We start from the raw sequence: 26,168 nt of genomic DNA, 5'->3' as shown, positions 1-26,168 counted from the left end.
CCTCACAAGAAGTAGGAGGCTCGTCCGTAGAAGTGTTCAGCGCACGGGTTGCCAGATTGAATTTACCTAAGATGTGGTTGACATTTCCTAATTAATTTCACTTACATAATGCATTGAAAATGGGGGCAGCCAGACACCTATTGCTGACAATATTTGCCTCTTTCATTTACATGTCTTTGAAGTTTGTCCTGAAATGTCTGATGTGGCTCTGAATCTGTCCTGATAACGTAGACGGCGGTGTCACAATCGCTTTAATCAGGTCTGTGCCTTCTGTAGAAGCTTTTTCTTCCTGAGACGGAAGAGCTTGTGTGACATCAAGCTAGCAACCTCTACTTAAATAGCAATTTTAGGCTTTTCTTTAAAGGTGCTAATGCACTTCGGATCTTATAATGCAGCATGTAACAATGTTTCATGCGGCTATTAAAAAATAATGGGGGCTATTAATGAAACAGAAGTCCGCCTAAATTGGGCTTATTTCTGGCGCTTTGCGCTGCAATCTGCGACTTCCCCCTGCTGTCGACAGGACTAAAAAGTGGGTGGGGAAGGGGACCGGCCGAAAGGCTCGTCTCATTTTACCATTTTCTGCTCCTATTTTAAGCATAGAAAATGGTCTAAATGTAAGACGGCTAGGAAGTTGACTTGCATTCAGAAGCGGCGGTGGATCCGCCAAAGTTATGTAGAGGCCTGTGCCTCTACTGTACCTAACTTCGGCAGATCCACTGCCAGTGCAGAGCAAATGCAATACAAAATGAGATCCACATGGGACACAGTCTCCAATGGTGTCCAGGTCCATGTTCCACAGAGCCAGAGGTCGCACTACATTTTTATAATACGTAGGCTTATATAACATTAAGAGGTTGCTATTCATGCAGGGAAACCATTACCAGTCTTCTCTATAATGTCTTCCATGCAGAATTAGCAAATTTTGACAATTTTTACATTTCTCAAGGGTCTATAAAAGCAGATACCCTACTTTTTATAAGCCTTTGGGACTCTATTAACACTACTATCAACATAAGGTCATCTAGAGAAACAGCAGGTTTTTAAAATTCTTTTTTTCCTTTTGGTGTTTAGGTATCAGAGCAATCAAATGAAAGTTCTATTTTAACATAAGAAGCAGGGTTTTGTTTAGCCTCTTGGCTATTAGTTTTCCATTGATAAACCTCCACATGGAGCTCCCAGCAGCAGATAGAAGCCTGCAGGGCACTTCTGGTGTGGCATCACCTGGGCACGACAAGCCTGACACTTCTCTCGTTGTCTGTGCTCCGCATAGGCTCCATTCCCGCCATGCTTTCCCTTCATCAGCAGCCGTCACTGGCGCGGAATGACTGCTGCTGTGTTCAGCGCGCGGGAGAATGGGGGTGTTAGAGGATCGGCCAATGGCACGGCAGCCTGCTCTCTAATAAAGCGCTGTACTGAGGAGCTTTGTTATTAGATTGCTGTGCTGCCTGTGCCATTCACAGCGCTTAGTGCGCTCATGAATGGCAGTGAAATCATTGTGCGTATTCATACGCATCAGACGTTTTTTAGGGAGTAAAACTGCCAGTGCCGGCATCTAAGACGCTTGTACAGGCGTTATTGCGACCTCTGCACAGAGCTGTGTATTACACTATTGTCTGTTGCGCACATGAACATAAATACACTAGTCTGAATCAGGCCATAGGGTACGGCCACATGGAGCGGCCATGATATGGTTAGGTTGCGGTCATGCTGCGGTCAAGAACCGCGCAGCCAATTAGCCGCAGCTTCCTTTCATTTAACAAATGAAGACCACACCGTATAGCCGGTCTTTGCTTTTAATGGTATTGCGGCACCTTCCATTCTGCACAGCCATTAGCAATGAAGACGACTATACAGTGTGATCTTCCTTGGTTAAAGGGGTATTCCCATCATCAGTTTTCCTACTTACCTGCGGCCAGCGCGACGTTCACTTCCTGGATTCGGCTGGGCTTGATTGACGTCTGTACTATACTGGCCAGGAAGATGTCATCATGGTGCATGCACGGCGGTGTGCGCGTTCAGGACACTGCCCGGCCGGGAGAAAATCTTCAGTCTTCTGCGCAAGCGTGGCCCGGCTGGATTCGACAGGTGAAGGTGGCCGTAACCAGGGGAGACGAAAGACGACAACAGGTAAGAGGGGGCCCTTTTTCTCAAAGGGTGGGAATTGGGTAATAAAATGTACGGTATTTACAGAAATGATCACTGTCAAATCATTAACAGATTTAAGAGTGATCATTGTGATGGGAATACCCCTTTAAGTAAAAGGTGGCTGAGGCTAATTGGCTGGGCGGTACTTCACCGCAGCACGGCCGCTCCAAGTGGCCGTACCCTAAGGCCTCTTGCACATTAATGTATTTTCATTCCGTGTTTGGTTGTTTTTTGTGGACCCATTGAAATGAATTTGTGAAAAAAAATAAAAAAAGGGTGCATTGACATTCCATTCCATTCCTGTATTTCCGTTCCGCAAAAGAATAGAACATGTCCTATTATTGTCCGCATTACGGACCAGGATAGTAGTATTCGATTAGGGGCCAGCTGTTCCGTTCCGGAAAATATGGAATGCACACGGATGTCATCCATATTGTTTGCGGATCCGTTTTTTTGCGGACCGCAAAATACGTAGTCGTGTGCATGAGCCTTAAGTGTTCGGCCACAGCGGGTGGAGGGAGTCTTCTGCTAGAATTCCGCAGCCGTAAAATCCACTCATGTCCAGTTATGTGTGGATATGGTCGTGGAAATTTTCCACACCACTTGGATGACCTTTTTTAAAATAAAATTTTGCTGCTGCAGATGTTTTGTTTGCCATTCCGCTGCAGAAAAACATGTTACAGTACCCCTAATTTCAACAAAACACTACCCACAAACAAGATCTAACATGTCCTATCCTGCGGTCTGTTTTACATGTATGTGGACCGCAAAACAGATAAAGCTGGGTATAAGCGAACATAGTTGCGATTACAGCTTTTACCAACGTTACTCCGCTTTCTCGGACTGAAAAACTGAGTAGGTGATGAATATTTGCACATGAAAGATTTTTTTTTTTTTTGCAGAAATTTCTGCAACTGAAATTGTCTCCTTTCATCTAAATGGGCTTGTTCTGGAGGCAGAAACATGGTTTTCTGCAAGACCCGTTGAGATGCATGGTAAGTTTCTGCAACAAGATATGCCATGTATGAATTCAACCTAACCTGCTCCTGCATGTGTACGGTGTGAGCCATAATGGGTCACCTATAGAAGGGCAGACAGAGGTACCGGATCCAGAATATCTACATGAAGCCATGCATGCTCCTTGCTGTGTGCATGAGCTCTTATACATTTACATTTGCCACAAAAAATACTATTCTGTACAATTTGAAACATTTCTCATACATGTGATTTATAAAATGTATCAAAGAAAGCAATGTGAATTCTTAATGCTTGTTCTTTAAAGCACTTGGTAGACGTTCGGCCAGACTGGGCTATTTCCCATGGCCATGAACTATGGGGACTATTCACAAAGTCCCATTGTAGTTTCAGCATTAATTGCCATCAGACTCAATGGGTCTTAATGCAGGATCAGGTTGCGTTATCATGAATAGACCTTGTTGAATAATTACAAGAACCTTGAAATACATTTTGTAGCCACTTGTTGATGTGCCTCATTGTATAAGTAGTCAGGCGTGCCATTCATTCCACGCAATACTTGCTTCACCCTTGCATGAAAAGCCTGCACCATTTGGATTGTCCCCAGGTTCAGTAAGCTCCTATTCCAGAATGTACCCATATAAGCAACCAGTACAAACCCAGAAGTGATTTGTTCTTGCTTTATTTGTGAAATAAAACCAAAAAGAAAACTCCTGCTGGGACAAGCAATGTCAGACGAGACTTCAGTCAGTGCTATGACTGCACAAATATAATAAATCAATGCGCAAACCTGACTCCCCATAAATTTATCTTTTTTAATACTGTAAACGTACATGGAGCTGCATAAAATCTCCCCACCCTAAGGCGCCTTTTTGATGAAGATTTTGCTGAGATACCATCAGTAGCTGTCAGCCAAGCGCTCGCTCGGCCGACAGGGGTCTTTCCCAGCCCCACCGGTTCAGCTGATGTATTTTCAGTGGGGTCAGAGGAAAAAGACACTTCTGGTGAAGGCTTATCTCCCAGGAGAATTTTATTTTTTTTATCTTATAGGCAGGGCCCCTGTGGGTACACAATCACTGGTGGGAAAGCACCGTTCCCTTTTAACCGCGATTGCCAGCCGATGTGGCTGGCATCACCATAGAGACAACATGGAGAAGCCTGGGACCTTTTATAGGTTAAAAAGGAAATTGTTGATTATTGTTAAAAGAAATGCTAAGAAAAGTGAAGCAGAACACATTGCGTGTAAATAAAATAAATTTTATTAAACTAAAAAAAAAAACGTACGTACACTATCATTCCCCTCTTCCACACAACTGTCATATCATGTACAAGAAATGTACTTATTGTAGGTCAGCATGAACAACATGTAAGAGAAGTAAATATGGAGGAATGGTGGGTTTTTTGCCTGCCCCCCCCCCCCCCCCCCAAAAAAAATATATATATCTGAACAAAAAATATAAACGCAACACTTTCGGTTTTGCTCCCATTTTGCATGAGCTGAACTCAAAGATCTGAAACATTTTCTACATGCACAAAAGGCCCATTACTCTCAAATATTGTTCACAAATCTGTCTAAATCTGTGTTAGTCAGCACTTCTCCTTTGCCGAGATAATCCATCCCACCTCACAGGTGTGGCATATCAAGGTGCTGATTAGACAGCATGAATATTGCACAGGTGTGCCTTAGACTGCCCACAATAAAAGACCACTCTGAAATGTGCACAGTTCTGCCTTACTGGGGGGTGGGGTGTCAGAAAACCAGTCAGTATCTGGTGTGGCCACCATTTGCCTCACGTAGTGTAACACATCTCCATCGCATAGTTGATCAGGTTGTTGATTGTGGCCTGTGGAATGTTGGTCCACTCCTCTTCAATAGCTGTGCGAAGTTGCAGAATATTGGCAGGAGCTGGAACACGCTGTCCATACCGCAACCGCACCTACACCATGGGCCACTCGATCCACAACGTTGACGTCGGCAAACCGCTCACCCACACGACGCCACACACTCTGTCTGCCAGTGAAAACCGGGACTCCTCCGTGAACAGAACACCTCTGCAACGTGCCAGACGCCATCGAATGTGAGCATTTGCCCACTCAAGTCAGTTACGACGACGAACTGCAGTCCGGTACATCCCCCGATGAGGACGACGAGCAGATGAGCTTCCCTGAAATTCTTTGGTTGTGCAAACCGATTGTTGCTGCAGCTGCCTGGGTGGCTGGTCTCAGACTATCATGGAGGTAAACATGCTGAATGTGGAGATCCTGGACTGGTGTGGTTACACGTGGTCTGCGGTTGTGAGGCTGGTTGGATGTACTTACAAATTCTCTGAAATGCCTTTTGGAGACGGCTTATGGTAGAGAAATGAACATTCATTGCACGGGAAACAGCTCTGGTAGACATTCAGGCAGTCGGCATGCCAATTGCACACTCCCTCAAACGTTGCGAAATCTGTGGCATTGTGCTGTGTGATCAAACTGCACATTTCAGTGTGGCCTTTTATTGTGGGCAGTCTAAGGCACACCTGTGCAATATTCATGCTGTATAATCAGCACCTTGATATGCCATACCTATGAGGTGGGATGGATTATCTCTGCAAAGGAGAAGTGCTCACTAACACAGATTTAGACAGATTTGTGAACAATATTTGAGAGTAATGGGCCTTTTGTGTATGTAGAAAATGTTTCAGATCTTTGAGTTCAGCTCATGCAAAAAGGGAGCAAAACCGAAAGTGTTGCGTTTTTATATATATATTTTTTATATATAATATATATATACACATACATACACACCTCAAAATGGTATATTCAACCTTCAACTCGGCCCACATAACCCAAAAAATAAGGTATGCGTTCCAGTATGGCGAGATGGAAAATGCAAACCTTTTGTGTGGTCCTGAAAGCCAGAAATGGCCTGGTCCTGAAGGGGCTAAACAGACATTGATATTAGCAGGTATTGGGAACTCTTCTCGGATATGCCATGTGGTGCACGCCCATGGAAGGTATCAGAGGGGGATAGTTGGCATATTCACATGAATATTTGCAGGACAGCTGTCGTTCACTTGCCGCATTCTCATCCTCACACTTGGCTATGGAATCTTACTCCAATTAAAGTCAGTTTTCCTGACAACTGCTGTTTTGGGAGCCTCATCTGACATTTCATCTGATACCACTCTGAGTTTTGCGCTTCCTGCACCTACTTAATTTGTCCCTGCTTTAAATCGCCATAGCAGAGTGCACTTCAATGGAGTGAATAATTTAGAGGTAGCGCTATCACAACAAGTGCACAATGGCAGCTTTTATGCCGTCTAATTATGGCACGAACGAGGGAGCGTTATCTGGCATTTTCCACTGTATTAGCAAAACCAGATACACAGGGTATATACCCGGGCAGACGTGATCTCAGTATAATTTAATGTGTCCGAAGATCTAGGACTGGAGAGGGCAGGATGTTTGTTTAACACCATTGAGGGCTTTTCATGGCTTTAGAGACACATTAGTGGGCTGAGAGCTTGATGCTTTTCCTGCAGTAATGAAATACAGACAACATGCAATAAGTGACCTAGTCCAATCCCACTGAGTCAGTATGTTCTTTATTCATTTACAAAGGGAAAGGATAACGTAATGTGCCTCCCCATGCCGTGTTATGTAACCCCGGCAAGCTGTCCTTGAAATGTCCATCATCCAGAGTGGATGCTGCGCGTCATCTGGTAGCTCCTTTTTCCCAATCCATGTTTTCTATTCAGGCATTAACCAAATTATTCTCGAAATGGCTACTGCACTTGGCTATAAAGGTCCCTTGATTTGATGAACCCCAGATTAAAGGGGTTATCTGGTTTCTAGAGGAAACCGGACAACTCAGGAGATTGACCTGTAATAAAGAATAGAGATGATTACTTACCTGACAGATCCCGCACTGCCACTCCAGTTTTCCTGGCTGTAGCAGTGACATTACATCTATACCACTTGATGCCTATCACTAGCCTCAGCAGTGCACTGAAGATTCCAGTGATTGGCTGCAGCAGTCATGTGATGTCACTGCTGAAGCCAGGCAAACCAGAGCAGTGGCCCAGGGTCTGTCAGATAAGTAATCATTTATTCTTTCTTACAAGTTGATCCCCCTGGGTTGTCCGTCTACAGCTTTTAAAGGGGTTGTCCAGGTTCAGAGCATAACCTGGACATACGGTATCCCCTTTTTCCTCCAGGATGAGCACTTTATGCTCCAATGCTCTCCCTTGCTCTGCACTGTATCGTGCAGGGCAAGGGCTTTTTTGTTTATATTTTCCCAATGCTAGGGGGAGGCTTCTGCCTAGCAGTGTTGCCGGTGATGTCGGCTCCGCCTTGCAGATACCCGATATGTCACCAGATCTGCAGAAAAAGCGATTGCCCTGCACGATCCAGTGCAGGGCAAGGGAGAACATTGGAGCATGAAATGCTCATCTCAGAGTGGCTGCCTGGGTGAAAAAGGGGATATGTCCAGGTTCAGCTCTGAACCCAGACAACCACTTTAATAAAGAGAAAAGAAGAACAAAGGCCATAATTTATCAACAGGAGAAAATTAGAAGTTTGGCCTTCAATATGTCTGGTTTGTAACGGTAACAGTCTGTCATTTATGAAAGTAACCAGGGCTGTAGAGTCTGAGTCGAGGAGTAGGAGGCAATTTTGGGTACCTGGAGTCGGCAAAAAATGAACAGACTCCGACTCCTACTAGATTTAAATTGGAATAAAAAATAAAAAAAAGCTAGTTTAAATGTCCCAATTCACAAAGTTATAATTAATTACCGTATTTTTCGCACCTATCAAATCGTTTTTTTTACACAATAAAAGCACACGGAGCTATGGGGACTGGGTATTGCAGATGTGCTAGTGGCCATATAGTAACCCATTTCCTCAGCTCTATACCCAAAATCCCGGTGACAGGTTCCCTTTAAACTAATAACACACACACAATTAAATGTTACCATGTTTTTATTGAACACACCATGTAAGCATTCACAGTGCAGGTGGAAAAAGTATGTGAACCCTTGGATTTCATAACTGGTTGAACCTCCTTTTGGCAGCAATAACTTCAACCAAACGTTTCCTGTAGTTGCAGATCAGATGTGCACAACGGTCAGGAGTAATTCTTGACCATTCCTCTTTACAGAACTGTTTCAGTTCAGCAATCTTCTTGGGATGTCTGGTGTGAATCGCTTTCTTGAGGTAATGCCACAGCATCTCAATCGGGTTGAGGTCAGGACTCTGACTGGGCCACTCCAGAAGGCGTATTTTCTTCTGTTTTAAGCCATTCTGTTGATTTACTTCTATGCTTTGGGTCGTTGTCCTGTTGCAACACCTATCTTCTGTTGAGCTTCAGCTGGTGGACAGATGGCCTTAAGTTCTCCTGCAAAATGTCTTGATAAACTTGGGAATTCATTTTTCCTTTGATGATAGCAATCCGTCCAGGCTCTGACGCAGCAAAGAAGCCCCAAACCATGATGCCCCCACCACCATACTTCACAGTTGGGATGAGGTTTTGATGTTGGTGTGCTGTGCCTCTTTTTCTCCACACATAGTGTTGTGTGTTTCTTCCAAACAACTCAACTTTGGTTTCATCTGTCCACAGAATATTTTGCCAGTACTGCTGTGGAACATCCAGGTGCTCTTGTGCAAACTGTAAACGTGCAGCAATGGGTTTTTTTGGACAGCAGTGGCTTTCTCTGTGGTATCCTCCCATGAAATCCATTCTTGTTTAGTGTTTTACGTGTAGTAGATTCGCTAACAGGGATGTTAGCAAATGCCAGAGACTTGTTTAAGTCTTTAGCTGACACTCTAGGATTCTTCTTCACCTCATTGAGAAGTCTGCGCTGTGCTCTTGCCGTCATCTTTACAGGACGGCCATTCCTAGGGAGAGTAGCAGCAGTGCTGAACTTTCTCCATTTATAGACAATTTGTCTTACCGTGGACTGATGAACAGCAAGGCTTTTGGAGATACTTTTATAACCCTTTCCAGCTTTATGCAAGTCAATAACTCTTAATCATAGGTCTTCTGAGAGGTCTTTTTGTACGAGGCATCATTCACATCAGGCAATGCTTCTTGTGAAAAGCAAACCCAGAACTGGTGTGTGTTTTTTATAGGGCAGGGCAGCTGTAACCAACACCTCCAATCTCATCTCATTGATTGGACTCCAGTTGGCTGACACCTCACTCCAATTAGCTCTTGGAGATGTCATTAGTCTAGGGGTTCACATACTTTTTCCACCTTCACTGTGAATGTTTACATGGTAACATTTAATTCTTTGTGTGTTATTAGTTTAAACAGACTGTGATTGTCTATTGTTGTGACTTGGCTGAAGATCAGATCACATTTTATGACCAATTTGTGCAGAAATCCATATCATTCCAAAGGTTCACATACTTTTTCTTGCAACTGTATACCATAAAATGACTTATTCAGTTGCATATATTAGATGTAATTTCTTCCTACTTAGTGCCAGTGTACCTGTGGGCCTTTGCAAGTACTATATCAATGTATTATAAAAACAATCGCCCTCTGCATGCTACCAAGTGTACTCCACAGCCAGTGTACTTTATGTATTTCAGTTTAAGAACAGACGTAATACGGTTTTTAATGACTAAGTAGCCTGTATTCTCTTTTTGGATGGTATTCTGCCAGTATTACCTCATAGTCATGACACTAAATGTCTGGAGCCAGATCAGCTTCTGGTGTCTGACATGGATTTTCCATCAGCTGGCACTTTCCTTTCACACGTCGAACATCTGCAGGCAGTGACTCCATCATGTCATATAATGGGATAATCTTCTGGACTCATTCTTTATTTATGACCTTACCCCACCCCGAGGGCTGGTGGCTGACCCCTCAGAAGAGTGAACACCTGAGGCCAGTGCACTTCATGTCTGACAACGGTGACATTGGGCACTTACAGCCTGCCTAATTGTATTATTCCTTATTACAATGAAGCGAGATACATTTACTATATTAGTTCTTGCTTTATTTTATCTTAAAGGGAATGTGTCCCCTATAATTTTTTTCTGTTAAAAGATGGTGACACATTATTTTTATTATTTTTTCTTCTAGTTGTAGATTGTTACTCTATTTCCTAAACATGAATATGGGGACGGCCATCTTGCCCAAGCTGTTAACAGCATTTAGAGATTTATTTATTTTACGCACTTATATAGCGGTACTATATTCCACAGCGCCTTACAGACATTAACATCAAGCTGTACCCAATGGGGCTCACAATCTAGGTTGCCTATCGGTATGTCTTTGGAGTGTGGGAGGAAACCAGAGAACCCGGAGGAAACCCACACAAACTCCATGCAGATGTTGTCCTTGGTCCGGATATGCTTTACACTGACACAATGGACATGGGAGACCTCATTGACTTCTCCTCACAGCTGCAAGCTTGGCACAAAACGATCTGTTGCTCTCAGCAATGATTAATGCTAGAAGCTTCAGGTACGTATGCATTAGGCTGGCGGCCATAGATCCCTTTCTGAATTTAGCCACATTGCCATCCTCAGAACAGTGATACAATTGCATACCGCTTCGGGGGCAGCAATATTTTGTGCTGCACTGTGGCATTTCACTCTTTAGTACTGCGCTAAGGTATTGCTAACCCTGTCTACTTGTGTTGTCCCACCTCCTGTCAGTTAGGACTTGCCTACAACATAGGGGCACTAAGTTTTTGTGCAGGGCCACTTTAAGATCACAGTCTGCCCCTGACTGGGCCTGTAGGTCCTGCACACTTGTAGTTTGCCGAACCTGGAGTCCCAGCTGGTCCCATAAATACTCGATTAGCAATAAATCTGGTTACCGGCAAGACCTAGGACATTCCTGGGAAACCTATGCTGTACATATGGGCCAGTGTTCTGCTGAAACTTTGTTCGGCTTTCAAACTTGAACCTGACCATCATCAGATTCAAAACTTGGATTCATCACGAATGATAATATGGCTTCCATTTGTAGCAGTCCATGTTTCTCATTCATGACACCACTGAAAAAGGTGACAGTGGCTATCTGTCAATGGCAGGACATGTAATGGAAGCCATGGCGCCAAATTTCCTTCTGCTAAGCGCCTGAAAATGGTCCAGGCACAGACGGGGGTTTGTAATGAAGGTGCCACCTATGTCTGGATGGTGGACAATGAACCTGAGAGCTGCTTGTGCTTGTTTGCAGATCAAACAATCCTCTCTGATGGTATGTCTGGGCCACCCAGAGCCTGTTCACCATGTGTGCGTGCCCTCACGTAGCCACTCCTCCTAACGGCTAAGTTAGAATGGCCTAGATAGTGGGCAGTTCTTCGTAACGACCATCTTACTCCGCTCAGGCTGTCAGCTGGGCAAAATGTCTTTGTGCAATGTAGGGGAATGTCTAACAGTCAAAGATCCCTCACCAAAAGGAATGCTACCCAAAAGTGGCCTCTGAGAGCCTTTTTTATAGGGTAGCGGGGGAAGCACGGTTATGCCTTCTTGTGGCAAGACCAAGTGTTTAATAAGAGCACACCATTTTCACGTTTTCCTGAGATATAACTGCATGCCAAGTTCTAAAGCAATATGACACTTCTATCGGGTGCTCTTCTTCTTTTTTATTTTATTTTTCTTTTTTTTGTGTATAGTATATCTGTCCTTGTAATCCTGCTTGTGGTGATTGACTGAGTTGGTTGCTGAAGAGTAATCTGTACAGACTAAAGCCTCATTAACACATCCTTGTCTGTGCTGAAATCTGAGTAAAAGCGGTCAGTGATGCCTCTGTGAAGATGTCCATGAAAGATCCATGTGTCCGTTTTTTGCTGTCCGTATATCATCCGTGTCAGGAACACTGTGCAGCTGAAAAATAATTTTTAAAGCATTCCTTTTATAATGATCCGTGAAACATGGATTGCATCCGTGGTTTTCACGGACCCGTAGGCTATAATGTGCGTGATGGATACGTGAACACGGACAAAATAGAGCATGCTAAATCCATGGGCTGTGATAAAACATGGATGTGTAAATACACGCATGAAAATGAATGGGGACGTGTGCTGTCAGTGAAGAACACTTACAGCACATGTAAGTGGAACACCGACGAGTGAATGAGGCTTAAGTGGCACAAATTATTAGGCTGTGGCCAGTGCGAGAACTGACGGTTTTTAGGAATTTTTAAAGCAAATAGTGACCAAAAATGCTTTAAAACTATGTTTAACATAAAAAAACTGGATTTAAACAATAGGGCAGCATCCTTAGGCCTCATGCATAAGGCCATTATTTTTTTCCGCATCCGAGCCGCAGTTTTTGCTGCTTGGATGCCGACCCATTCACTTCAAAGGGGCCGCAAAAGCTGCAGACAGCACTCCGTGTGCTGTCCGCATCCTCTACTCCGTTCTGTGACCTCGCAAAAAAAATATAACCGAACAAGAATAGGCAGTTATTTTAATGGCTGTCCGCGCCGTTCTGCAATTTGCGGACTGCAAAACACACAACGATTGTGTGCATGAGGCCTTATACTATCATGAATATTGTCTGTCAGGGAAAGATGGCAGAAGCGACAGGGCACGGAAAGCCTTAAAGCAGCCGCTGTCAACACGGTTGCAATATTAAAAATAGATGCATGGTTTGAAACGTGACGGGGTACTACGATTTTAACCGGCGAGCAGCTGCATGTAAGTGAGAATCTCAAACTTCTGGGAGTGCAGATGACACCAGAATCAGGCTGAGATCCAGCCCTCTCCTCTGCCCCCTCCTCTCCTCCCAGCTTCTCTCGGGTGTAGGAGCTGCTGCTAGCAGTGTGGCTTATGCCAGCTAGTCGCTGAGGACAAGCTGCTGACTGATCTCTTTTCTTGGCACTGAAGCCTGGGCTTGTTGGAAGTATTATCGGATACAATGGCTCCAGACCGATAGAAACAAGGCTTTGTTGATGAGTGTAAAGCCCCAGATCTAAGCAGCGGTATCAGTCATCCAGCAACGCGCTGAAGGTAAGCGGATACCAAGGCTCAAGATTAAAGATGTTGTCATTTTATCAAGCCACAATGCTCCACATTGAGATCTGGAGATTTTGCTCTTACATCATGTTCAAGCAAGCAACCAGGATGTCTTCTAAGTTGCTTTGTGGTCTATATTGAGACAAGACCGCACTGAATTGTAATAATATGAAGGCGCTCGTGGGGTGTCTTTTGGTTTACAGACCACTGTGACATTCTGTAGTGATGGGCCGGCTGTGATTTTTCTTCCACTGATATTACAACTTTCTAAATTTACAAATTTAACATGGGGTTTGCTGTCACTAGTGGTATGTATGTATGTATGTATGTATGTATGTATGTGTGTGTAATAGATATATATATATATATATATATCTCTATCCTGTGTTTGCATTTTTGCATCTTTTGTGCCTTCTGTCCCAAATAAATAACAGCTATATTTATAAAAAGCAAAAACAAATGGTGTAGCAGAGCAAGCTATGCTGCTTCCGTAAGTCCGGGCGTTATGGGTTATATATATATGACTATAGCAAAATCCAAAATTTCACTGCGCACCGTTGCCATTCGGTGTTAATTTAGTTATGATTTCAGGCATATAGTTCAGTAATTGAAGGAAAGGCCAAAAACGGGACGTTCTGGTCGTGTAGACCTTCCTCTGGCAGAATTCGTGGATCCATACTGATCACGTCAAGCCATTTTGTAATCCCACCAGTGGTAACTTAAATAAGCAATAATTCTCTATAAAGACAGATTAAACGCGCTGGCTCGGCTATTTCCGTCTGCCCCATAGAAATTTATGGGAGCAGGGGCCGCGCGTGCGCGGTGCTCTCCCATTCACTTGTATGGGAGCAGTGCTTGGTGGTGGACGGCCCTCCAGCCACAGCTCTCCCTGCTCCGTTCTCCTTGTAGATGCGGGTCCCAGAGGTGGGACCCGCACCTATCAGACAATGGGGGGCATATCCTAGCGATATGCTCCTATTGTATGTGATGGGAATACCCCTTTTAAAGGGTATTCCAATTATTTTAACAATTGGGTTGGTGGGGGTCCTACCGCCAGGACCCCCTCCAATAATGGGGACCCTTTACCCCATGGACCCCTGAAATGAAGAGACCCTGCACGCAGCCGCTCTATTAATTTCTATGGGAGTCCTGGAGATAGTGCTTGGCTATCTCTGAAACTCCCATAAAAATTGAATTGCGCTGCCCAACAGGCCACTCCTTTCATTTTAGAGGGTCTCTACAGGGTCCGGTTCTTGTGATTAGTGGGGTTCCCAGCGGTAGGACCCCCACTGATTTGATATTTGTAACTTGTAACTTTACAGAACCGAAATGCCCCATTCTGTAGGTCATGTCCTTCTGCTGGATCACTAAAGAGAAGTGTCTAAATTACTTGTTAAGCATGGACTCAGAAGTATGATGTGACATTATAACAACACATAGGCCCAGAGGTCTGGCACCAAACGTTTTATGATGGAACGTCCTTCATCAGGCATGTATACATCTTGTAGGATGTATATCTAACAGCAGTTCTGGGAAGTCTTGACTTTCAGGCTCCTAGAAAAGAATTACTATTTATTCAGACCTTGTCTGTTCACATTATCGGCTTGGAAACAAAATTGACCAATATTATTAAAAATGATGGTACAAAATGATGCTTTCCTCTGTATAAATCTTTAGTACATTAGCACAAGCCGGTTGTGAGGTGTCAGTGCTGGCCTGTTTGGTTTAGCAGTATATACAGTCAGGTCCATAAATATTGGGACATTGACACAAACGGTTGTAATTCCTACACCGTTCACCTGATTTGGATGTAAATCCCCTCAAATTAAAGCGGACAGTCTGCAGGTAAAGCACATCTTGTTCGTTTCCTTTCAAATCCATTGTGGTGGTGTATAGAGCCAAAAATGTTAGAATTGTGTTGATGTCCCAATATTTATGGACCTGACTGTGTGACCTATATTTTAGAAGGCTGTTTTGTGAAGTCTCATGGGTCCAGAAAACATTACAGCTTTTTATTCTCCGCAACAATGGCGTCTTTGATTTCTAAGGCCATTAGGATTAAATACAGGGATGTCCTTAGGCCTCATGCACATGGCTTCTGAGTTGTGATATGGTACCCATAGCTCTGCTGTGCCTTTAGTATTCTCCATCAGATCTAGTATTCCGTAGCTGTTCTCACCTAGAATCTAAGGGGGAACATCTTTGGTGTACGGCAACCAACAGTTTGTTTGACTTTATAGTGTAGAACAACAGCTAAATGTGTATGCCGCCATACAGCCCCCCCTGCACACCGCTTTGTCTTGTGCATGAGGCCTTAAAGGGGTTCTCCAGGCTCCTGATATTGATGCTGTGGTCAGGGAGCTGTGCTTCTAGCTCCATTCATAGTCCTAGCTCTGGCACCTAAGGCTGCGGGGAGCAGGGTGTCAGACTCCCACCGATGGAATATTGAGGACCTATCCTGAGGACAGGTCATCATTATCAGGAGCCTGGAGGAACCTTTTAAGAAGGCCATACACTATATGCTATCAGTTGTCAGCTAAACACTTGTTTGGCTGTTCCTCCTGTCCCCTCCCATACATATGCATTCTCAGTCTGGCTGGGCATGCATGTGTTCTGAGTGGGGATAGGAGAATAAGCCTCTGCCAGATACCTCTTGCAGGGACATGTCTCACGTGAGAACAGAGGATCAGTCATGTTGAATTTTGACACCCCCCCCCCCCCGACCTAATCTGACGGTAAATAGACTGTTATCTGAATGAGTAGTCCTGCAGATAAGGAGGACTGATCACTATATTTTTTATTTTCCCACAGCTCCCAGTTCCCCCACTGTCAGGGCTGAAAATGAGCTAAAATACGTTGTCAGGACTGAGTCCTCTCCATTATGTTAGGACAGCAGTCCAGACTGTGTATGTCAGAACGTTGATAGTGGAGGAACAAGAGGCAGAAGGTTAAAAAATGGTGACCTGGACTCCTTATGTATTACTGCAGATAATAGTCCAAGATTGTGGGGACAGATTACCTTTAAACTGAGGTGTATGGACCCCTTTAGGGTACTTTCACACTAGCGTTTTTCTTTTCCGGCATAGAGTTCCATCAAAAGGGCTCTATACCGGAAAAGAACTGATCAGTTTTATCCCCATGCATTCTGAATGGAGAGCAATCTGTTCAGGATGTCTTCAGTTCAGTCTATTTGACTAATCAGGACGGAGATAAAACCGCAGTATGCTATGGTTTTATCTCAGTCCAAAAAAACCTGAAGACTTTCCTGAATACCGGATTTTTTTTCCATAGGAATGTATTAGTGCATTCAAAATACTGGAATGCCGGATCTGTCCATGCGCAGACTGGAAAAAAGCTGAAAAAAATAAATGCCGGATCCGTTTTGCATTACAATGCATTTTTCTGACTGATCAGGATCCTGCTCATTCTTACAAATGCCATCAGTTTGCATACGTTTTGCCGGATTCGGCAGGCAGTTCCGGCGACGGAACTGCTTGCCGGATCACTCTGCCGCAAGTGTGAAAGTAGCCTTAGAGGAAACCAACTCAATTGTGAACTCTGATTCCTGCCCACACAATTCAGATTAAAAAAAGTATTTTCTACTAACATAGTATATAAGGCCAAAAAAAGACATCTGTCCATCCAGTTCGGCCTGTCATCCTGCAAGTTGATCCAGAGGAAGGCAAAAAAACCCTGTGATGTAGAAGCCAATTTTCCTCACTTTAGGGGAATAAAAAATTCCTTCCCGACTCCAATCAGGCAATCAGAATAACTCCCTGGATCAACGACCCCTCTCTAGTAGCTATATCCTGTAATATTATTACACACCAGAAATACATCCAGGCCCCTCTTGAATTCCTTTATTGTACTCACCATCACCACCTCCTCAGGCAGAGAGTTCCATAGTCTCACTGCTCTTATGAAGAATCCTCTTCTATGTTTTGTGTACAGGAAGATACGTTTGGGTGGAGGGGTGAAGCGAGTGTTTCAGATTCCTTATAGGAAGGGTAGGTGAGAAGTGAACTGAATCCTCAGTCTGTGATTTGTATTACCACCATGGGGATGTGTGTGCCTGCCTGGTAACAAGAAACTTCTCTATTGAAGGACAAGTTGTTGCTTAGTAAAATGAAGTTCATTCCTTTAGTCGGTGTCCAGCTGCTAAAGCATATATTTGCATACTGGGCATAAGATGTGTAATGCCTATATAATATCTTGCGTTATCTTTTTATAGGAGCTAAAAATGAAAAATATCCAGAAAGTCTGATTCTCCTCCTTATGTGCCTAGCTGTGCATGCTGCTCTTCTAAGGACTGCGTACTGTCTGCATCTGTAGTAACCACCTTCTACTCCTGTGTCATAATATATACTCAATATATACTGCAGGATATGTCATCAATATCTTATCTGTGGGGGACCGGCAATCCATGTGAGCGCTACTTCTCCATTACACTGCCCGTCATCTCAGAAGTGCAGGGTAAGTACAAGTACTCGCCCCATTCAAGTGACTGGAACAAGTAATTTTAATTGCACTTCACTTCTGAGACGACGGGCAGTGTTATGAAGAGGTTGTAGCGCTTGCATGAAGCACTGCTTCCTCTTCAAACAGCTGTTCAGCGGGGGTGCGGGGTACGGCCAGCAGTCTCATGTGTGAGGGGAGCTCCTGACTGTCCCCATTGAATACACATACTGTACAGGTTCATCCTAGCCAGATGTGCATGTGTATGGAGAAGTTGGGAAAGATTCGGAAAAGATGGCTGACCGCAAATGTGCATGAAGAGAGGAGGTCCTGTCCTATATTATACAGATTTCAATCGCACAGTGTAATGTTTAATTTCCCCTGTCATAGCGCAGCAGTCAGATTACAACTGAGCATTTTTCTAACAAGTAGGATTGTCCAGAATTTTGATATGGATGGACTATCCTCAGGATAGGCTGTCAATATCAGATTAGCAGGGTCTGACATCTCAGATGTCATTGTAGCTCTGGTGCTGGAACTACACAGCGCCATCCATGTGTAGTGGACACAGCTGGTTACTGCAGCGCTGCTCCATTCACTTTGGTGGGAACAATGCTGCAGTTACCAGCTGTATTCGCTACACAATGGACAGAACTGTGCTACAAGGTAACAGCGGATTGCCGGAGTGCAGGGAGACCGATCCCCATACATATGATATTAATGGCCTAAACTTAGGATATGTCATCATAATATCAAAATCCTGGACAACCCCTTTAAAGGAAATCTGTCACATGGATTATCACTAATAAAGTAAAACTACTCCCATGTAGAACACAACACCTCCTTCCTTGATGTACTTTTCATTTGGCGTTTCTTGTTTTCTATCTTGTGGTTAGGGGTGGGCGATATGGCCTAAAATCTATATTGCGATATAATTTTAAGCATGTGCGCTATATATCGCGATATATTGTTTTCTATATTTGGGGGGGGGGGGTTGTTTAAACTCATGGGCCCCCCAGTTTGATCAGCCCCCCAGCCTCTCCCTCTTATCAGCCCTCTCTGGTAACTCAAACCCACCCCCCCCCTTCCTCCCCAGTATTAATCATTGGTGGCAGTGGCCACAGGGTCCCCCTCCTCCCCCCCTTCCCGATCATTGGTGGCAGTGGGCAGTTCCGATTGGAGTCCCAGCAGTGTAATGCTGGGGCTCTGATCGGTTACCATGGCAGCCAGGAGTCACGCTACTGAAGTCCTGGCTGCCATGGTATGTTAGTGAGCAGCATTATACTCCGATCGGAACTGCCCACTGCCACAATGCAGAGACTGAAGAACATTCCCGGCACCCGACCTCCGCCAGGACGCTGTGATCCGCGTGATTAACCCCTCAACTGAGGGGTTAATTGCGGCGGATCGCAGCATGCAGTCATAGGGGCCGGGAAATGGCCGGCACATGAACGCTACGTTGGTATTCAGGCATTCATTGGGGGCGCAGTGGCCACAGTCCCTCCCCTCCTCCTCCTACTCTGTTCTTATTGGTGGCCAGCTGCAGCGGCGCACAGTGGGGAGGGAGGGACTCTCTCCTTCTCCACTGTGCCGGCTCAGGAGAACATGGTGCTTGCCGAGAGAGCGATCATTCACTACCGCTCCATGGTCATATCGCGGTCCGGCAATATGCACAAAATCTATATGGTGGCACAAATTTATATCGCCTATATCGCCCACCCCTACTTGTGGTGATATGCAAATTAGGCAGTAAGATGCCCAGAGGGGTGTTATTTTCTTTCAATAGGGCCTTGGCCAACCCTCCAGCAGAGCCCAAGCACACCTCTCCTGGGCTGAGACTCCACATCCCCATGAGCGTCGTTGTTGCCCCTCCCCCTGCTACATCACTGACGCGAGGTAACGCCGCCCACACTTGCAGAGAAATAGCGTATGTACAGTGTTAGTACGGTACTGAACATGATTTTCTGCAGGGAATAAGCACCAGATCTCATTATTTCTAACCCGTATCACCTTCTTGTGTCCCCTAATGAAGACCTCTCCTTTTTGTATTGTTCCTATTTTAAGGTTACATGATCTAAAAGAACTTGTATATCTCTAGGCTTAATTCATCAACTAATGCATTATTTGTATGACCTAGAAGTGTATTCAGTATTTGCTGGCCTGCAGCGCCGTTTTCCCTTCAGACTCTGCAGTCTTCTCCCTTCATGTGACTGCCATCCGTAGAGTGCATTTTGTGTATGATAGAGAATGCATCAACGCGGACATGTAACGTTAGCTGGTTCAGGTCTGGAGTAATACAGCAACTCCAAGGGAATTGGACCAAAGTAGTGTAAGCTGCAATTTTCTCAGTCTGTTCAGAAAATTAGATGTGAGCTGCCTCATTCACTATAATGGGTCAATATGCAGTCTGTTTACTGTCCTAAACCCAGCCGGTACACGGACGTGAGCATCGTTCATCTCCATAAGCCCTAAAATATATCTGGTTTCTCTGTTATTAAAGTAAGTTTATCAGCACTTTTGACCCTGCTAAACTACTGACCACATTAGCCTGCGACTGGGGAGAGAAGGACAAACATACATTTTGTGGAGCTCTTCTCATCAGGAGTAGTGAGCAAATGAAGTTTTATTCTGCCAAATTCTCCTCTCTCAAGTGGCCAGGGTGAGGCTTTACCGTGACATGCCCTCTGCATCGTGCTGCTTCACAGCCCCTCCCCTCTGTTCTGAGTGACAGTTGTAGCATCCAACCACGAGGCGGCCACAGCTGTCACTCAAAACAGAGGGGAGGGGCTGTGAAGCAGCTCAATGTGTTTTCAGGCAGTGATTATATTCTGGCTCACAGACTACCAAAGGATGAGTCTAATTTATCACAAGGCCTGTGCCTCGTTATTAATTAGGTACATCCTCGCACAATGCAGTAGATTTCAAAGCTGGCGTAAAATCTCCCCCTTTATATTGATATTGCATGTGCAATTTGGGGTACTTTGGTCAGATCTGGTGTTCCTGCAACAACCGATGGAAAGGGCAGAGATTTGAAAGATTGTAAAAAAGGAAAGATAAAATTAGAGAAGTTTTGCTGACTCTTTTCTGATGAAACTTTTGTATCGATCTGCTCACCTCCTCCTGCTCTGTAAATTGTAATAGGACAGAATTAACTCTTTCTAAGCCCCACCTCCTCGGTTGGCCACCAGCTGAAGATGGAACAACTTAGCAGGACCTAACTGAATCTATACCTAGTTCAGGGCCTGAGGAGAGAGAGATTCAAACAACCCCAGAAAGGGTTCATAGCTGTCATGGGCTGCACTGTGCATAACCCAATACATTGCACCTATAAAGGGTTTCCAAGGGCAGTGCTCCAAGTGGCGACCAAAATGGTCGCCAATGCGCCTTAAAATTTGCAAATAGTGACAAGACCTTTTAGCCTTGTCGCCATTTGCGACAGGGCTGCCGCGATGTAGCTGAATATTGCGGCAGGGTTTGGATGCCAATAATTCCTTGCCCCAGCGAAGGCGTTTGCTCAGCAGCACAGGGGAGAAGGAAGCAGTCTCTCTCCCATCTGCCCCTGCCACCACTGAAAAGACAGAGGGGAAGAGGAGGGGACGGGCTGTGGCCACTATGCCACCAATTATGTTAACTCGCCCATTAATTCAAATACAAGAGGCGGGTGCTGGCTGCAGAATCACATAGCCGGCACCCGACCTCTATGACAGGGCGCTGCGATCTGCGGCAGTTAACCCCTAAGGTGCCACACTTAAGGGGTTAACTGCCGGGGATCGCAGCTACCTCTCATAGAGGTCTGGTGCCGGCTATATGATTCTGCAGCCAGCACCCGCCTCTTGTATTTGAATTAATGGGTGGGTTAACATCATTGGTGGCACAGTGGCCACAGGGTCCGGTCCCCTCCTCCTCAGCGGCAGTTCCCATTGGAGCCCCAGCTGTATAATCCTGGGGCTCCGATCGGTTACCATGGCAGCCAGGACGCTACTGAAGCCGTGGCTGCCATGGTAATCTATGCACAGGGCAGCAGGGAGAGTGTGAAGTCCTAATCACCCTAAAATAGAGCTCTATTAGGGTGAATAGGACAAGGGTTGTAGCCCCTAGGGGGTTAATAGTTAGTTAGTAAATAAACTTCATTTTTAATTTTTAATTTTTTTTCACACTTTTTAAAAAAAACACAAACCCCAAAATACTAAGTATAAATTGCCCCCTTTCCCAATTTTACTTATAAAATATAAACAATAAATAAACAGATTACATATCACCATGTCCGAAAAGTCCAAACTATTAAAAAATATCTCCTATGCGGTGAACGTTGTAAAAGAAAAAAAAAATAACCGTGTCACCTTGTCCCCCCAAAAAATAGGATAGGGCCAGACGTTCCATAAAATGCAGAATGATGTTTTTTGGTATCGAAACCGAATCAAAATTTTGGTATCGTGTAGTGCTGCCTCGTTAATGTAACCTGCGTCTCATCTTGAAGTCTTTTTTTTTTTTTTTTTTTATTTCTTATTATAACTATATATGTTTTCAATTTGGCGACTAAAAAATTTATTTGTCTCTTTCATTATTCAGTTTAGGAGCCAATGGCTCCTGTTTATTTATTTTTAGTCTGGAGCACTGTAGGGGTTAAGTGTCCGATCCCACTGCTGGACCCACCCACCAGTTACGAATAAGAGTGTCCCATGTTCCCCGTTTCTGCAACAATGATGGCCAAGTGCTGTACCACCTTGTTGCAGAACAGTGGTGGCCTGATGGCTTGGGAATAGGCCAAAAGTATTGTTGGCCATAGGTTGTGCACTCCTGCTATAGTCCAACACTATGGAGGCAGGGTCAGACTGTCCCACCAGAGTACTAGGGGATCCTGTGGTGGACACAGTATCTGAAGCCATACTAGGCTCAAGTTCCAGGAGAAAAATCCCATTTGGAGCTGTCCCTGGAGATAATCACTTGCCACTAGGGTCTATTATTTCTTTGATTTAAAACCTGTTAGACTTTTATTGATGATATAGGGCTTGGGCACCAAGAATAGTTTCCTCTGGTGGGCCCAAGGATCTCCAATCTGCCTCTTAAGACTGCTGTTTTACACTCTGGTCTTAATCCAGTCACTGCTGTCATCAGAGATGTCACGATTATAAAGGGACGCTCTCCTCTTAATTATTGCGGCTCATCTGCAGGTCTATGTGCCAGAACTGAAATCTACGCCTGCAAGCGAGCTTGTGTAGATTTTGGGTATAATGTATGCCAGATTCCTGGGGTGCGTTATAATGTGCCAGCCAACCCCCTGCCCTGTACTGCCCACTCCCTGCCCCACTGTGCTCAGTTTTTGAAGAAGAGCCAGTTGGGACATAAAACCAACACAACTGGGGCATACATTAAACTTTGTGTCTTTGGCCGTTTTCTGATGTACAAGGGTTGATATCGCCCCCTGTGTGTGAATCCAAGTACTGGAGAGAAAGCAGATCTTTTTTTCTTTAGATTCCGTTTGCTTTTTATGGATGCCTAGGCGTACCGAGTCATTAAATAATGTCTTAATTACTTCACTGCAACAGCTCCCGCATCCCACTAGGAAATGTATTGTCAGTGCCTGCTGCTAGCTCCAATTAAGAGGTTGAAAGTCTACAAAAATAGAGTAGTATACACGGCTCAGTGGCAGCCATGTATACGTAGCTGAACACTGCATCTGCTCCAGCCCAGAGACACAAGTGGCTTATACAGAGCCAATATACATACCTCAAGGGGCCCTACAGTGTATGTAGCATGGGCCGTTCTTATTACAAGCTATGACGCTGGCAAGTTTAAACATGAAGGAGGATTGATCGAAACTGCTGCAGAAGCTGCAAATAGCGATCAGATTTTGTCATTAATATTCACGCCGGCCCCTAAAAATAGTGGAATTTGGGTAGTGTTGATACTGTGTTGTGTCCAGTGCAGACTGCTGGTCCCTTTGGGGTTTGTATGTATTAAAGGCTAGTTTGATTTAACGGGATATTCTCATCATCCTTTTTGCCCCCAAGTCTCAATTGTATTATAATGATACGTGTTTCACCCCTCCATGTAATCTTTCCTCACCTGCTGTGCTTTTTGTTGAAGTGATGAGGATGGCTCCTGGGCCACTGCGCATGCACAGCAGCCATCCTGTTCAGCAGAAGTGCAGGGAGTTGGTAGGGCAGAAGCTACTGCACATGCTCAGGAAATCTACACTCAATAACCTGGCCACATATACTGGAAATGGTGAAGAAGCATCAGCGCACGCGCTGTCACTGCTGCAGGGCTGCAGTAGCGGCCACAACTATGGGCAGCCTTAAAAATACAATGAGAGGGACCTGGACTACATCTGATGCAGTATCTCCAAAATGTTTCAAGTGAACGGGAGCTGAACTGCAGTATCTCGGCACTTCCACTGCTCTTTGGATGGATCTCTGCTCTCAGCTTTATTCAAAGTGTTCATTCTGGTGCCAAAGGCTGCTGGGAAGAGCTGATTGGTGCCAGTGCTTGATGTCGGACCACCAGCTACCTGATATTGATTACCTATCCTGAGGATAGGTCATCAGTATCCTTAACCCAGAAAACCCCTTTAATGCCCTCCTTGTCCCATCTGTGGCTTCTCTTGTTAGATTTGTAGTTGTGCCATATTCTTTCCATTTTGTTGTATTTAATGGTGTGTGGGATCTTCATAGTTTGGGATTTTTTTTTTTTTATTATAATAAACCTTGATGTGTTAATCTCCACGATTTTGCATCTGACCAGTTTTGGAGGCTGCCTTGGTCTTCATTTTGCTCCGTACAGCAGTAGTTGCAGTCTCATGTGGATTTACTGTATACTCGCTGCTCTTGCTCTGCTTAAAGGAATTCTGTCACCAAGTTTTGGGCTATAGAGATGCGGACATGCACGGCTAGATCGCCGCTAGCATATCCGCAATATACCTGTCTGTGTGCTTTTATTTTCTTTAAAAAAGGATTTTAGAGATATGTAAATTAGTCTTGTAGGTGCCCAAGGGGCTATACGAACCTTCCTGGTGCCCAGCCACGCCCGCCTGTGAAGGAGCCCAGCACCGCCTGTGTCCTCCCAATCTCCTACTTTCATCACCGATAGATTGCCGTAATCTCGCGATGTGCAGTTCTTTTTCTGAGGCGGATGCCAGCACCGGGAAGGAACACTATACCGGCACTGCGCATGCGCGAGCTCGCGCATCGCGAGATTACGGCAATCTATTGGTGATGAAAGGAGGAGATTCGGAGGACATGGGCGGTGCTGGGCTCCTTCACAGGCGCGCGTGGCTGGGCACCAGGAAGGTTCGTATAGCCCCTTGGGCACCTACAAGACTAATTTACATATCTCAAAAATATCTCTAGAACTGTGGCTCGGATGCGCACCAAAACAACTGTTGTGTGCATGTAACCTAAAACAGGATAAAACTCTTACAGAGTGAACTAGTTTTTAATCAAAATTTTCAGGTTTAGGTACACTTTGATTTTCCCGACCTCCATAATATGAATGCATTGTGGAATACAATCTTAAACAGTTCAAAACCGGCCCATTTAACCTGATTTAACCAAAATATATAGTGGTCCGTCAAGATACAATATTAATTGGTTCCAGGAAGACCACTGCATGTTGAAACCATTGTAAGTTGAGAAATCAGTTCCAAAGCCCCAAAATGTCATCCAAGATGAGAGAAAATGAAGATTTTAAGAAAAAAAGGCAGATGACTAAGACAGATCAAACAAGTCCTTACATATAACAGTCAGGAATAGCTGCTAACTAGCAACTAATACAGCTATTGTACCAGAGAAGTGGCATTGGTTGGGTCTGAGTCTGAGACATTGTATGTTGAGTCTGGTTTCAACTCATGAGGCGATTGTATCTTGAGGGATCACTGTATATGTATGTATGTATGTATGTGTGTGTGTATGTGTATATATATATATATATATATATATATATATATATATATATATATATATATATATATATATATATATATATATATATATATTTATATAAAAAAAGAAAAACAATGGTGGCACCGGAAGAACAACACAAAAGGGTGCTATGTCCAGGGATGTAGCAGCTTACCCCGTCAATAGTAGATGAAAAACGGACAGCACTCCAAGTAAAAGTAGATGGTGTTTATTCACCCATGTGGATGGCAACGTTTCAGCTCATACAAGAGCTTGACAAAGGCTCTTTGTATGAGCTGAAACGTTGCCATCCACATGGGTGAATAAACACCATCTACTTTTACTTGGAGTGCGGTAGTTTTTCATCTACTATCTATATATATATATATATATATATATATATATATATATATATATATATAAATTACAGTCGCAAGAAAGTTTGTGAACCCTTTGGAATGATATGGATTTCTGCACAAATTGGTTATAAAATGTGATCTGATCTTCATCTAAGTCACAACAATAGACAATCACAGTCTGCTTAAACTAATAACACATATAGAATTAAATGTTACCATGTTTTTATTGAACACACCATGTAAACATTCACAGTGCAGGTGGAAAAAGTATGTGAACCCCTAGACTAATGGCATCTCCAAGAGCTAATTGGAGTGAGGTGTCAGCCAACTGGAGTCCAATCAATGAGATGAGATTGGAGGTGTTGGTTACA

General features: G+C 44.3%; 1 protein-coding gene across 3 annotated transcripts in view; it reads left to right on the top strand.

Moving 5' to 3' along the window:
• Positions 1 to 26,168, top strand: part of RIPOR2 (RHO family interacting cell polarization regulator 2) — a 163,758-nt gene that overhangs the window by 15,847 nt on the left and 121,743 nt on the right. Inside the window, exon 1 of one of the 3 annotated variants that reach the window (XM_040432882.1) lies at positions 12,871 to 13,079. The exons of the other annotated variants lie outside the window; for them this stretch is intronic. The gene's annotated coding sequence lies outside the window, so the exon portion shown is untranslated. Of the gene's footprint in view, positions 1 to 12,870; positions 13,080 to 26,168 lie in introns of those variants that run through there. 3 annotated transcript variants of the gene reach the window in all.

The sequence above is a fragment of the Bufo bufo genome, chromosome 5 (assembly GCF_905171765.1).
Source record: "Bufo bufo chromosome 5, aBufBuf1.1, whole genome shotgun sequence".
NCBI lineage: Eukaryota > Metazoa > Chordata > Amphibia > Anura > Bufonidae > Bufo > Bufo bufo.
The sequence above is the reverse complement of the archived record's forward strand: the minus strand, read 5'-3'. Positions and strand labels throughout refer to the sequence as shown.